The 12,009-nt window shown below is 35.7% G+C and overlaps 1 long non-coding RNA gene across 1 annotated transcript; it reads left to right on the top strand.

Annotated features, from left to right (window-relative positions):
* The first annotated feature begins 2,891 nt into the window (after nt 1–2,891).
* On the top strand, nt 2,892–4,340 carry LOC128643012 (uncharacterized). Its single transcript, XR_008399751.1, has 3 exons — nt 2,892–2,990; nt 3,709–3,780; nt 4,019–4,340. It is a non-coding gene; the product is annotated as an uncharacterized LOC128643012 (long non-coding RNA).
* The last annotated feature ends 7,669 nt before the right edge of the window (nt 4,341–12,009 follow it).

Below are 12,009 nucleotides of genomic sequence, written 5' to 3'. Positions count from 1 at the left end.
CCCTCCAGGGAGAGTAAACCCCAGCTCATAAGGAAGACAAACTATCCCCTCAAAAGAGAAAAGCACAGATAAGAACAGCGTACATATCCACAAGACATGAAGCCATAGTATGATCAAAACACAGACCGAATGAAAAAATCATCCAGACATCACTGTTGACCCAGCAGAGAAAAAAATCCCCATGAAGAGGAGCACACTCCATCCGAAGGACAAGTCAGGCCTTAAAGTTTATAACCAGTACCCAAAGGTGGATGTGAACTCTGGCCTTCCTGCTTGCAAGCCCAATGAGCTAGCCCCTATGTCACAACATAGGGTCCCTGAAAAAACTGGGTCATCCCGAACCATTCCTCAGGATCATAAGTCTCCAGACATCCAAGAAGGATCCAAGACAAGAACCCTGGACCCAGAATTGTCCTAGAACTAACGACTAAGGGAAATGAGAACGAGAACAGAGTCACCCGAAGGAGAGAGTAGAAAAGAAAGGCTAGTCTCCATAATCCTTTCAGATTAACGTTCCAGAGGACCACACCCAAAGGAGAAGAATGTAAAGGATCCCGAACCCAGGCAGAAAAACATCCCCTAAGCAAAAAGCTTGGAAAAAGAGACAACACCTCCTATCGCCCCTGATATGGAGATGACTAACTCCCGAAGGAAGACAGAGCTTCACCGCCTTCACTTCCTAATTAAGCGGCCAAAGCCGCCAGAAAAATCATCCAGAAAGTTTTGACCCAAAGGATGAGAACCTCTAAAAGGAACAAGTCCTAAAAGGAACAAGTAAAAATCGGAAATGACTGAGCATGTCGCCGCAGATCTCAACGGAGTCCTGGCCCACTAGATTGAAAGGCCATTGAGGACTGAACCAACCCCCCATGCCCCTAAGCAACCACAGACCATCAAGTCCTCTCAGGATGCTAGTTGAAGCTTGGAAAATAAAACAAGTAAACAACACAAATCATATTGCGATCACTAGGCACCCTCACCGGACCAGCCGGATATAAAAAGGCCCACGTGTCTGAACTAGGCCTCAAAGACAGAAGGATTTGTACCCAGTCAGGACCAGCCTGAAACCAATGGCCCTAGCACTGTCAAGGCCACATAGAGTCTCCCCCTGTGAAAGAGGAATAAAGAACAGTTAGACAAAACATAGGACTAGTACGTCCTCACTTTTGAACAAACCTTTGTAAAAGTAATCAAAATCGCGAGTATCAATTTCAGAGAAGAAGGCTCCCGAAGGAAACATCACAACAACATGAGCTTTAGACCAAATAAAAATCATCCTCACTGGATTAAAATAAAAGATAAGGCAACCCATAGGTTATCGCCCTGGAAAAATAGACAGACCTGCAGGACTAGCCCAACAGGGGTCCGAGACTTCCAAGCTCAAAACTGGAAAAGGATACACAAATAACAAAGACTATAAGAAGATTACTTCATCCCCTTATGTCTATGCATGCAAGCCAGTCGAAGATTAAGACTGAGGCCTCGATGATTGAAAGTTCGTAATTTGCGGCGAGAAATGTGTATTTCTGTCTCGCAACTCTCGCAAATTTCACGCCTTGCGTAATGATCGTATAAAGTGGGCAGTCCATTGTAAACAATACGTTACGCGATAAGCTGTCCATAGTAAACTATAGACTTCGCCTCCTTATATCATTTCACGAACCTCGAAATGGGTTTCCATATATCATTGCGTCGCTTCGTAATTTTAATGAATCACTTTATTTCAGTTTGTGTTTGCATATTTCAAAATGTAAAACTACAGTTATAGTATATTGTCTAAATACGTTATATCGTATTATTTTTAAAATGAAATAAATATTGTAAATAATGTTATTCATGTTAATTCGCCAAAGGATGTCTGGCGAGATATGTATGTGAGTTGAATGTGCGATTCGTATGGCGTATGTTTTTATATCATCGTAACATATCTGTGAAACTTGCGAGATTTACTCAGGTTACGCCCATGGAACGCCCATTTTACGCCCTCTCCTTCGCAATGAAACTCTCCTTCGCAATGAATTCTGCTTTTACTGTTCTGGTTATATTTTGTTATTCTTTTTTATTGAAATCGTACAATAAATATTTTTACGCTCTTTATTTAGATATTTTCACTCATTTGTCTTATTACGAAATTGCGTATATGTTTTAAACAATGTTCAATGTGCAATATTTGTTAACCAATCATATTTATTGTTATATTATTTCTGTTACCATAATACCTTGCAATACATTTATGTACGCATATTTATGAGTACTTCCTTAATATTCTCCAATCACAGCGTATTTTACATTTTACTCTGGTTACATGTATATTTATATAGATATCATATTTTATTCTGTGAGGCAGTTGATGAGATATTTGAAAATGGTTGCTGAGAGGTTTACAGTTGTGGAGAATGAAATCCTTGTATCTGCTCTGGAGCCAAACTATGACATGCTTTTTGGACCACAGAGGCGTGACACTAGTTTAAAGACAAGGGATGCAATCTGGGAAGATATTGCTGAAATGGTTAATTTAAATGCCACACATATAAAGACTGTTGCTCAATGTCGCAAAAGGGTTGCAGACATTAAAAGGAAAGTTCAAAGAAAGAATAAGAGGAGGAGGCGATTTTTAAAATATGAAAGAATATTTATTAAACTTTTAATGTCTGTAAACCCTAATGTGGACATTGAGCAACAGTCGACTTCAGCATCATCTTCCCAGACTTCTCCCTTGTGTGAAGAACATGTAGATGTCTCTGTTGGCCCAGAAAGTGATGTTTCACAGCAAAATAATTCTGAGGATGTGGATGAAGGTAATTTTTTATTTTTTTTATTTATTTAGTTAACATATCATGTTCCTTATAAAAAATTACATCAAGTTTATTTTAATTTAGTGCAAGAAGTTACTACATCACCAGCATTACTTGCTGAAAGCACTGAGGCAGCATGTGGAAGTGAACAATTTGAAAATCCAGCAATTCAAAATATTGAATTCATCATTACCGGTATATATGTGGATATTTTGATTTTATAATCATTTAGCATGTAAATTTAAACATCAATTTAAAGGGACAATGAACCCACATTCTTTAATTTGTGAATAAGATACAGCATGCAATTAAAATCAACTTTCTAGTTTACTCCTATTATCAAATGTTATACATTCTCTTGCTATCTTTATTCGAAAAGCTATAATGTAGGTTTTTGGCAATCAACCTGGGTTGTTCTTCTTGATTGTTGGATAAGTTCACACACAAATAAACAACTGCTGACCAAAATAATTGCTGGCTCCTTAGCTTACATGCCTTCTTTTTCAAATCAAGATAGCAAGAATATTATGAAACTTTGATAATCGGAGTAAATTAGATATTTTCTTAAAATTGCATGTTCTATGAGTGTGTTCAGTGTCCCTTTAAGCGTTATATTTTTTAATATATATTCATTTTTTTATATGACAAAGTTCCCTATAGACCAATATGTAAATCCCCTGATCTATAACATGTTAGGATATCTCCTTACATCTGCTAAGTTTAACCCCAAAAACCTGCTTCAGATTTGTAAATAATGTGAAAAGCACTTGTAATGGATGGTTATTAATTATGCCTCCATAAAAGGGATTTGTTATACATTAATGGATGCACAATATTTTATTTTCAATACTTGTAATATAGAAATTAATATATAAATATGTTTCTAAATAATTTCATTTATTTTTTGTATAAGATGATGAAAATGCAATTAGTACAAATGTGGTTGATGCTGCCAATGGAGAAGATTCTCAACCACATGAACAAGGTATGTATTCATTTACACCTTACCATGTTAATTTTTATGTTAATAAAGAATGTCACTTATATGTGTGTGCATTTTTAAATTAAATGTAAAAATAAAATTGTCACAGTTTTTATTTTTAACACATGAACTATTAATTCCTTTTTTATTTTTTTCTTTATCATAACAATATTTTAAATATGTGCTTAGTGCAATTCAATTTTAATGTAGTTTAATATGATATTTGTTTTATGTCTAACAGGAAAAATGGAAGAGAATAAATGGGATAAAATGTGTCTTTTGATAGAGAATATAAACAACAATCTCACCATTTTAAAAGACTCTATGCTTCACAATTTAAAAAAAAAAAGACTTCACAATCAAAAAGTAAGAAGACTTTTAACCAGAGTGATTGAAAATCAAAAAGAACAGCGTGCTCTAATGTTCAGAGAAAGAAGGTGGGAGGGAAGGGCATTTTATTCTGGGGTTAAAACACGTGGTGGACCATTTTATCATCCACATTAATATCTTATGTTTGTTTTTTGGTTTGTTATTTAGAAAGTTAATAAAAAGAATGTTTACAATTGGTCTTTTTATTTGTTAGATTTATACACCATACAACACATTACATATTTTCACACATGTATTAAAGGGACGTGTACATTTGATTTATGATTTCAGTGTGGGGTGTTCACAAGTATGAATATATAATTATTGAACATGGATGTATATATCATTATCAAATCATGTTCTTACTTATATTAGTTTATAATACACATGTGTCTGCATATTTGTGTGCACTGTCCCTTTAATATTTTTCAAAAATAAACGTTACTAATATTTTACAAGTTTTTTATCTTCATTTATTTTAAATTACTATGTTTAACTCAAAGAATAATAATATACACATATTAAATTTATTTTCTTTTTCTATATTTTCTTATTGGTTTTTTACTAGCTTGAAGATTACCATCAGAATTCTGATGTCCTTTTCTTTTTCCATCAGAAATTATAACATCAGAATGTATTCCATCAATATCTGAATTACCTAAATTGGTTGATTCGGTTACAAATGAATGTAAATTTTCAGGATTTTCTGAAGACCTAACATTTAAATTTAAAGGAGTATTAGTACAATCATTTTTTTGACATAATAAAATCATTGACTGAGCTATTGATTTTAAGGACTCACTAATGTGTTCCAAATGTGTATTACTTTTTTCAACAGAATCATTTAAATTTTTAATAGCATGATTTTGTTTAACTATTTCTTCCTTAAATTCAAGCATTGTGTGATTCATAATCTCAAGTCTGTCGCGTAATAAATCATTATGTTGTATTAATTTATAACTAAATTCACCAACATCCTTATAAAATTCATTGTCCTCAGGATTGTTCTCATTTTCTGATGGTAATGAATTATTTTCATTTTGTAAGAAAATTATTGTATGTTCAGCTTCATTGCTATTGTTGTTTTCCTCCTCCTGTTCTATGTTACTATTTGAAAATGTGGCTTGTGATAAATCCAACACTACATTTATTGGTATTTCATTTTGAGATGATATATTGTTGGGTGGTAGTTCACTTTCAATACTTATTTCTTTATTAGTTATATTACATTCTAAATTATCCAACATTTAATTTTCATTAATATTAGATTCATTAAGATCCAATGATGGTGTCTCAAGATTTTCTTGTGAGCTTTCATTTTGTTCTTCTGCCACTAAAAAATAAAATTTTCTTTGGTTTATTTTATATTTATTATTTCGCATACATATTTAAAATTACATTATCCAGAAACAAAATAAAAATTACCTGTTCTTACACCAATATTAGTAAGTCCAGGAACTCCAGAAACCATTGCAGCTGGGATTAATTCTCTAATTATTTTTTCAGAATCAGAGTATGTGATTGGTACATATGTTCCACCACCTGTTTTCATTCTTTCAGTTTTTTCTTTTCCCATTTTTGCTTTAACTTTAATTTTTAAATCAGAGTATCTTTTTTTGCATTTGGTCACTGATCTGGGCCTAACACCTACAGCTGATACAGATTTTGAAATTTTTTCCCATATTGAATTCTTTTCAAAATTAGAAGTTTTTGCAGCCATGGATCCAAACAGTTTATCATAATACATTTGCATTTGCTGTGCTAATACCAGATTTTCATCTTCTGTGAATGCAGGGTTTCTACCAGACTCACTATTTTGTGATGATACTCCAGTTGGTAGAACCTATGAATACATTTTAAATGTCTTTTTATTAAAATAACATTACCATTAAATGTCATATTTCTTTAAATAAATAAAAGTAAATGTAAAATAACATATACAATAAATATATATAATATGGTGGATTATATGTACTTACCATTGTTAATATTTTCGTAATTTAAATACACTTATTTTTCTATTGGAAATGAAACTCGAATTTTAAGTTTACTCCTGAAAGTAGCATAGAGAATTTCGCGCCATAAAAAGTGGACTTTTATAATGTCAAATTACGTAACGATTGCAGTTACGAATATTCACAAACACATTTACGAAGTTTATATTGAAATAGCGAAGGATGATTGCGTATGTTTTCACTGCAAAACTTTATTACAAAATGTGCAATGATCAAAAATTACGTCATCAAAGAGCGTCGTAATAAGCAATTAGGGAGACTATAAATATTTTGACGTAATTTTCAAAAAAGTGCGCAAAATTATATTTACGAAGGTAAGTTTACGAAAATTATTTCGAAATATATGATTTTAAATTTAATAAAATATTTAATTTACAATTCTATTTAATATTTATTATTACAGATGGCAGAATATATATATTATACATTATTTCAACATAGAAGATTTCAAAGGAGAAGAAGGAGGTTGATAACACATCATACAAATAGGATAGAAATCTTGAATGAAAATGATGTTGAACAATCTCAAGGATTAATTTCAGAAACAACAACCATGAGGACACACAGGGTATACAGGCCCAGAACATACAGAGAAAGACAATTTTTAAGTGACATGCCTGATGATATTGTATTTCAAAGATTTCGATTTAACAAATCAGTTATAATTACCCTTTATGAATTATTTAAAGATGATTTGGATCCTAGAACAAGGAGAAATAGAGCAATACCAGGAATTGTTAAATTATTGACCACACTTCATTTTTTGGGAACGGGTTCTTTCCAACATACCACCAGTTCTATTACAGGTGTGTCACAAAGTGCTTTTTCCAGGTTTCTTAACCAGGTAATTAATGTTTTCAAGAAAAATATTGACAGATTTATAAAATTTCCAATGACTGAAAATGAAAAAAATATAATTAAGGAATATTTCTATGAACATTATGGAATACCAAATACTGTAGGATGTATTGACTGCACACACATACAAATTTGTGCACCAATTGATCATCCAGAAACATATTTTAACAGAAAGGGGTGGCACTCTCTAAACACTCAAGTTGTATGTGACCACAAATACAAAATTATTTCTCTATTGTCAGCTTTTCCAGGGAGTGCACATGACTCGTATATTCTAAAGCAATCACTCCTTTATGAAGATATGAATGCAGGAATTTGTGGAAATGGTTTGATACTTGGTAAGTTATGTACTAAGATGTTTAATTGCCTAACACATAAAATTAATTATTTGTAATACTAACCATAAATCATACATTCAACAGGAGATGCAGGATACCCATGTTACAAATGGTTAATCACACCTGTCTCCAAACCAGCAAACAGAAAAGAAATGAAGTTCAATGACGCACACTCAAAAGCAAGATCAGCTATTGAACGTACATTTGGACTTCTTAAGAGTAGGTTCCGTTGTATTGATAAAACTGGAGGAGCATTAAAATATCAACCAACAAAGGCTGCAGACATAATAACTTTGTGTTGTATGCTTCATAATTTAGCCATTGAAAATAATCTAGATATTGATGTGGATTATGATGATGAACATGGAATAATTCAAAATGAATTGTCTTCACAGGACCCTGCTGTAAACACCAGTGTGAGGGAACACATGATTAATAATTATTTTTGATTTAAAACTGTATAATTACATTGCATTGCATTGCTTTACTTATGAATGCAATTGTATTAATTTTCTTTTTATTTCAAAATAAACAGAAGTCTGAAATAATACATGAGTTTTGGACATTTAATATTTATAATATACAAATCTGAATTTCTAAGTTCAAAGTTGATAATACAATTGATCAATAGACCCTTTTTAACAAAATTACGAATACAGAATTACACATACGAAGTGGGTATTTAACATTACGCAAACCAAAAAAACCATTCGCAGCGTATGTCGAATGACGAAAAAACGCCCATTTCGAATACATACACGCAATCAATTTCGAACACTTTCATTCATTCCGATATTATATTCGCACTCCGGTGCGAACATCTTTACATCATATCATTTTAAAAAACAGCTTTCAATCATCGAGGCCTGAGAATCCCCAGACCCATTAAGAGTGGGATCCTCCAGCAACGCCAAAACCGTGCCTCTGTAGAACACGAAGGCACGCCAGTCTATATAAAGGCACAGCATACCTTCGCCGGGACAAAAGAAAACACCGGCCCCGAAGGTTGACCCCCTCAGGCCTCAGGGGCAGTTGCTCCCCCGGTGGCTGAACTGGACCAGGTGATCCCACGCCTGACGAGCCCCTGTTAACGGAACATGGACAATATCGTAAGCACACTCCCGGGAGGTGCGGATACGCCAGCGCCAAACATATGGCCATGCAGAAGCGTGTTGTAACCTCCAGTGGGAACAGGCCACACTCCGTAGAAGAATAAGTAGCGTCTGGGTTACCTGCATGCGTAGTAAGAGTTGGTGGTAGGGAACTCGCATCGTGGGAAATAGAATCTCCAGAGGCGGATGGCTCAGTGGGCACCTGATTCCCCGATCCGAGGAACAGAGCACTCTAAAATGGCATTCGGAACATAACTGATGGGCATGTATCACCCGTGCCAATTCATATTCTTCACAAGAAGTAGAGTCTGAATCAGAAACATCTGTCTCCAAAAAATCAGAATAATGGACCAATAAGAAAAATCTAAACGGCACTTTACATCCCCAATGGCTGGGGCACTCACCACATCCAGGGAACCAGACACCAGCGGAACAGGATTTCTCCGTTGCCACACGGTCAGGAATGCGGAAATGGAGAGCCAAAATGTGGCCACATCCGGTCACAAGGTAAACCGTGCAGTCCATGCAAAAGCGTGCCAATATAGCCATGAGCCGAAGCAACACTACACAGTAGCAGAAAGAATCACATAACAAACATGATTATTAACCCCCCTGTTCAATAACCCCCTCAGGAGATATTAACCCTTAATTCCTAGATACAAAAAGGAGCCTCACTGAGACCCTATGTTTAAGTTATCCCCGAAAGGTTGTAGCCCCTCTCGGAAAAACAGTTGTAATTACAATTCCTGGGACGAAAGGCAAAGAATGACTGGGGGATGAGGGAAGTGGGGGGAAGTATTTAAGCATTTGGCTGGGGTGTCTTTGATCCTCCTGGTGGCCAGGTTCTGAATTCCCAAAAGTAATGATTGCAGCTGTGGACTCTTTCCATTTATGAAGAAAATCTCCCTAAAAATAATAATTAGCAAAATAATCTTAACTTCCTATTAAAATAAAAAAACCTAACATTACAGTAAAAATAAAAAAAAGAAACCTAAGATTACATAAAAAAAAAGAAAATCTATTACCAAAAATAAAAAATACCCCTATAAAAACAAAAAAGCCACCCCAAAATAAAAACACCCCCTAATCTAACACTAAACTACCAATAGCCCTTAAAAGGGACTTTTGTAGGGCATTACCCTAAAGTGATCAGCTCTTTTACTTTTAAAAATTACAAATTACCCCCTAAAAGTAAAAACTAAAAACTACCCACCCACCCACCCAAACTAAAAAACCTAACCCTAAAAAAACCTAAGCTACCGATTGGCCCTAAATGGGCATTTGTATGGGCATTTCCCTTAAAAGTTTCCTCTTCAACTTTTAGTAACAACGCATGTGGAGAATCTATCACCTCCCATCTAGATGCGATCCAGCACGTATATGGGTGAAGAGTTTCCCAGACGCAATCTACAGGACTACCGAGTGTGGATGATAAGCGCCATATCCAAAGACATATCTTATCGTATATTATTGGGGGTGTTCGTGAGTACATCTGTTGAACTGTTGTACCTTCGGTGAACAAACTGTTGAATACGCTTTCCTGTGTGTTTGGGAGTAATCAACACAAACTTTTGAACTCTGATATATTTTTCTCCTGTGGAAAACTGTATGCTAACACCCTTTACTTACTTAATTGTCTAGTGAATGTTTTAAAACTGAACAGTTTTGCACAGTGAATGTACTATACTTCTTTTTTTTTTAAGAACTCTGATAAATTAATTTCTTTCATGGTGGCGAAAGTCAAGTAGTGGGGTGATAAAATAAGGAGTAAAAAAGCATAAAAAAAGAGGAACTGGAAAACAGAATTTATGCTTACCTGATAAATTACTTTCTCTTGCGGTGTATCCAGTCCACGGATTCATCCTTTACTTGTGGGATATTCTCATTCCCTACAGGAAGTAGCAAAGAGAGCACACAGCAAAGCTGTCCATATAGCTCCCCCTCTAGCTCCACCCCCCAGTCATTCGACCAAAGGTTAGGAAGAAAAAGGAGAAACCATAGGGTGCAGTGGTGACTGTAGTTTAAACAAAATTTTTTTTTTACCTGACTTAAATGCCAGGGCGGGCCGTGGACTGGATACATCGCAAGAGAAAGTAATTTATCAGGTAAGCATAAATTCTGTTTTCTCTTGCAAGGTGTATCCAGTCCACGGATTCATCCTTTACTTGTGGGATACCAATACCAAAGCTTTAGGACACGGATGAAGGGAGGGAACAAGACAGGTACCTTAAACGGAAGGCACCACTGCTTGCAAAACCTTTCTCCCAAAAATAGCCTCCGAAGAAGCAAAAGTATCGAATTTAGAAAATTTGGCAAAAGTATGCAGTGAAGACCAAGTCGCTGCCTTACAAATCTGTTCAACAGAAGCCTCATTTTTGAAAGCCCATGTGGAAGCCACTGCTCTGGTAGAATGAGCAGTAATTCTTTCAGGAGGCTGCTGGCCAGTAGTCTCATAGGCCAAACGGATGATGCTTTTCAGCCAAAAGGAAAGAGAGGTAGCAGTCGCTTTCTGACCTCTCCTCTTACCAGAATGGATAACAAACAAGGAAGATGTTTGTCTGAAATCCTTAGTTGCTTGTAAATAGAACTTTAAAGCACGAACTACATCAAGATTGTGTAATAGACGTTCCTTCTTCGAAGATGGATTAGGACACAGAGAAGGAACAACTATTTCCTGGTTAATATTCTTGTTAGAAACAACTTTAGGAAGAAAACCAGGCTTGGTACGCAAAACTACCTTATCTGCGTGGAACACCAGGTAAGGTGAATCACACTGTAAGGCAGATAATTCTGAAACTCTTCGAGCAGAAGAGATAGCTATCAAAAACAAAACTTTCCAAGATAACAACTTAATGTCTATGGAATGTAAAGGTTCAAACGGAACTCCTTGAAGAACTGAAAGAACTAGATTCAAACTCCATGGCGGAGGTTTATAGACAGGCTTGATTCTGACTAAAGCCTGAGCAAACGCTTGAACGTCTGGTACCTCTGCCAGACGCTTGTGTAACAGGATAGACAAAGCAGATATTTGTCCTTTTAAGGAACTAGCTGACAATCTTGGAGAAAGGACAATATCCTGGGAATCCTAATCTTACTCCATGAGTAACCCTTGGATTCACACCAACAAAGATATTTCCGCCATATCTTATGGTAGATTTTCCTGGTGACAGGCTTTCTAGCCTGAATCAGAGTATCTATAACTGACTCAGAGAACCCACGCTTTGATAGAATTAAGCGTTCAATCTCCAAGCAGTCAGACGTAGAGAAACTAAATTTGGATGCTTGAACGGACCCTGTATTAGAAGATCCTGCCTCATTGGCAGTGTCCATGGTGGGACAGATGACATGTCCACTAGGTCTGCATACCAAGTCCTGCGTGGCCACGCAGGCACTATCAGAATCACCGAAGCCTTCTCCTGCTTGATTCTGGCAACCAGACGCGGGAGGAGAGGAAACGGTGGAAAAACATAAGCCAGATTGAAGGACCAAGGCGCTGCTAGAGCATCTATCAATACCGCCTTAGGATCCGGGGACCTGGAC

Source organism: Bombina bombina, chromosome 1 (assembly GCF_027579735.1).
Source record: "Bombina bombina isolate aBomBom1 chromosome 1, aBomBom1.pri, whole genome shotgun sequence".
Taxonomy (NCBI): Eukaryota; Metazoa; Chordata; class Amphibia; order Anura; family Bombinatoridae; genus Bombina; species Bombina bombina.
Note: the sequence above shows the minus strand (reverse complement) of the source record. Positions and strands in the feature narration are given on the sequence as shown.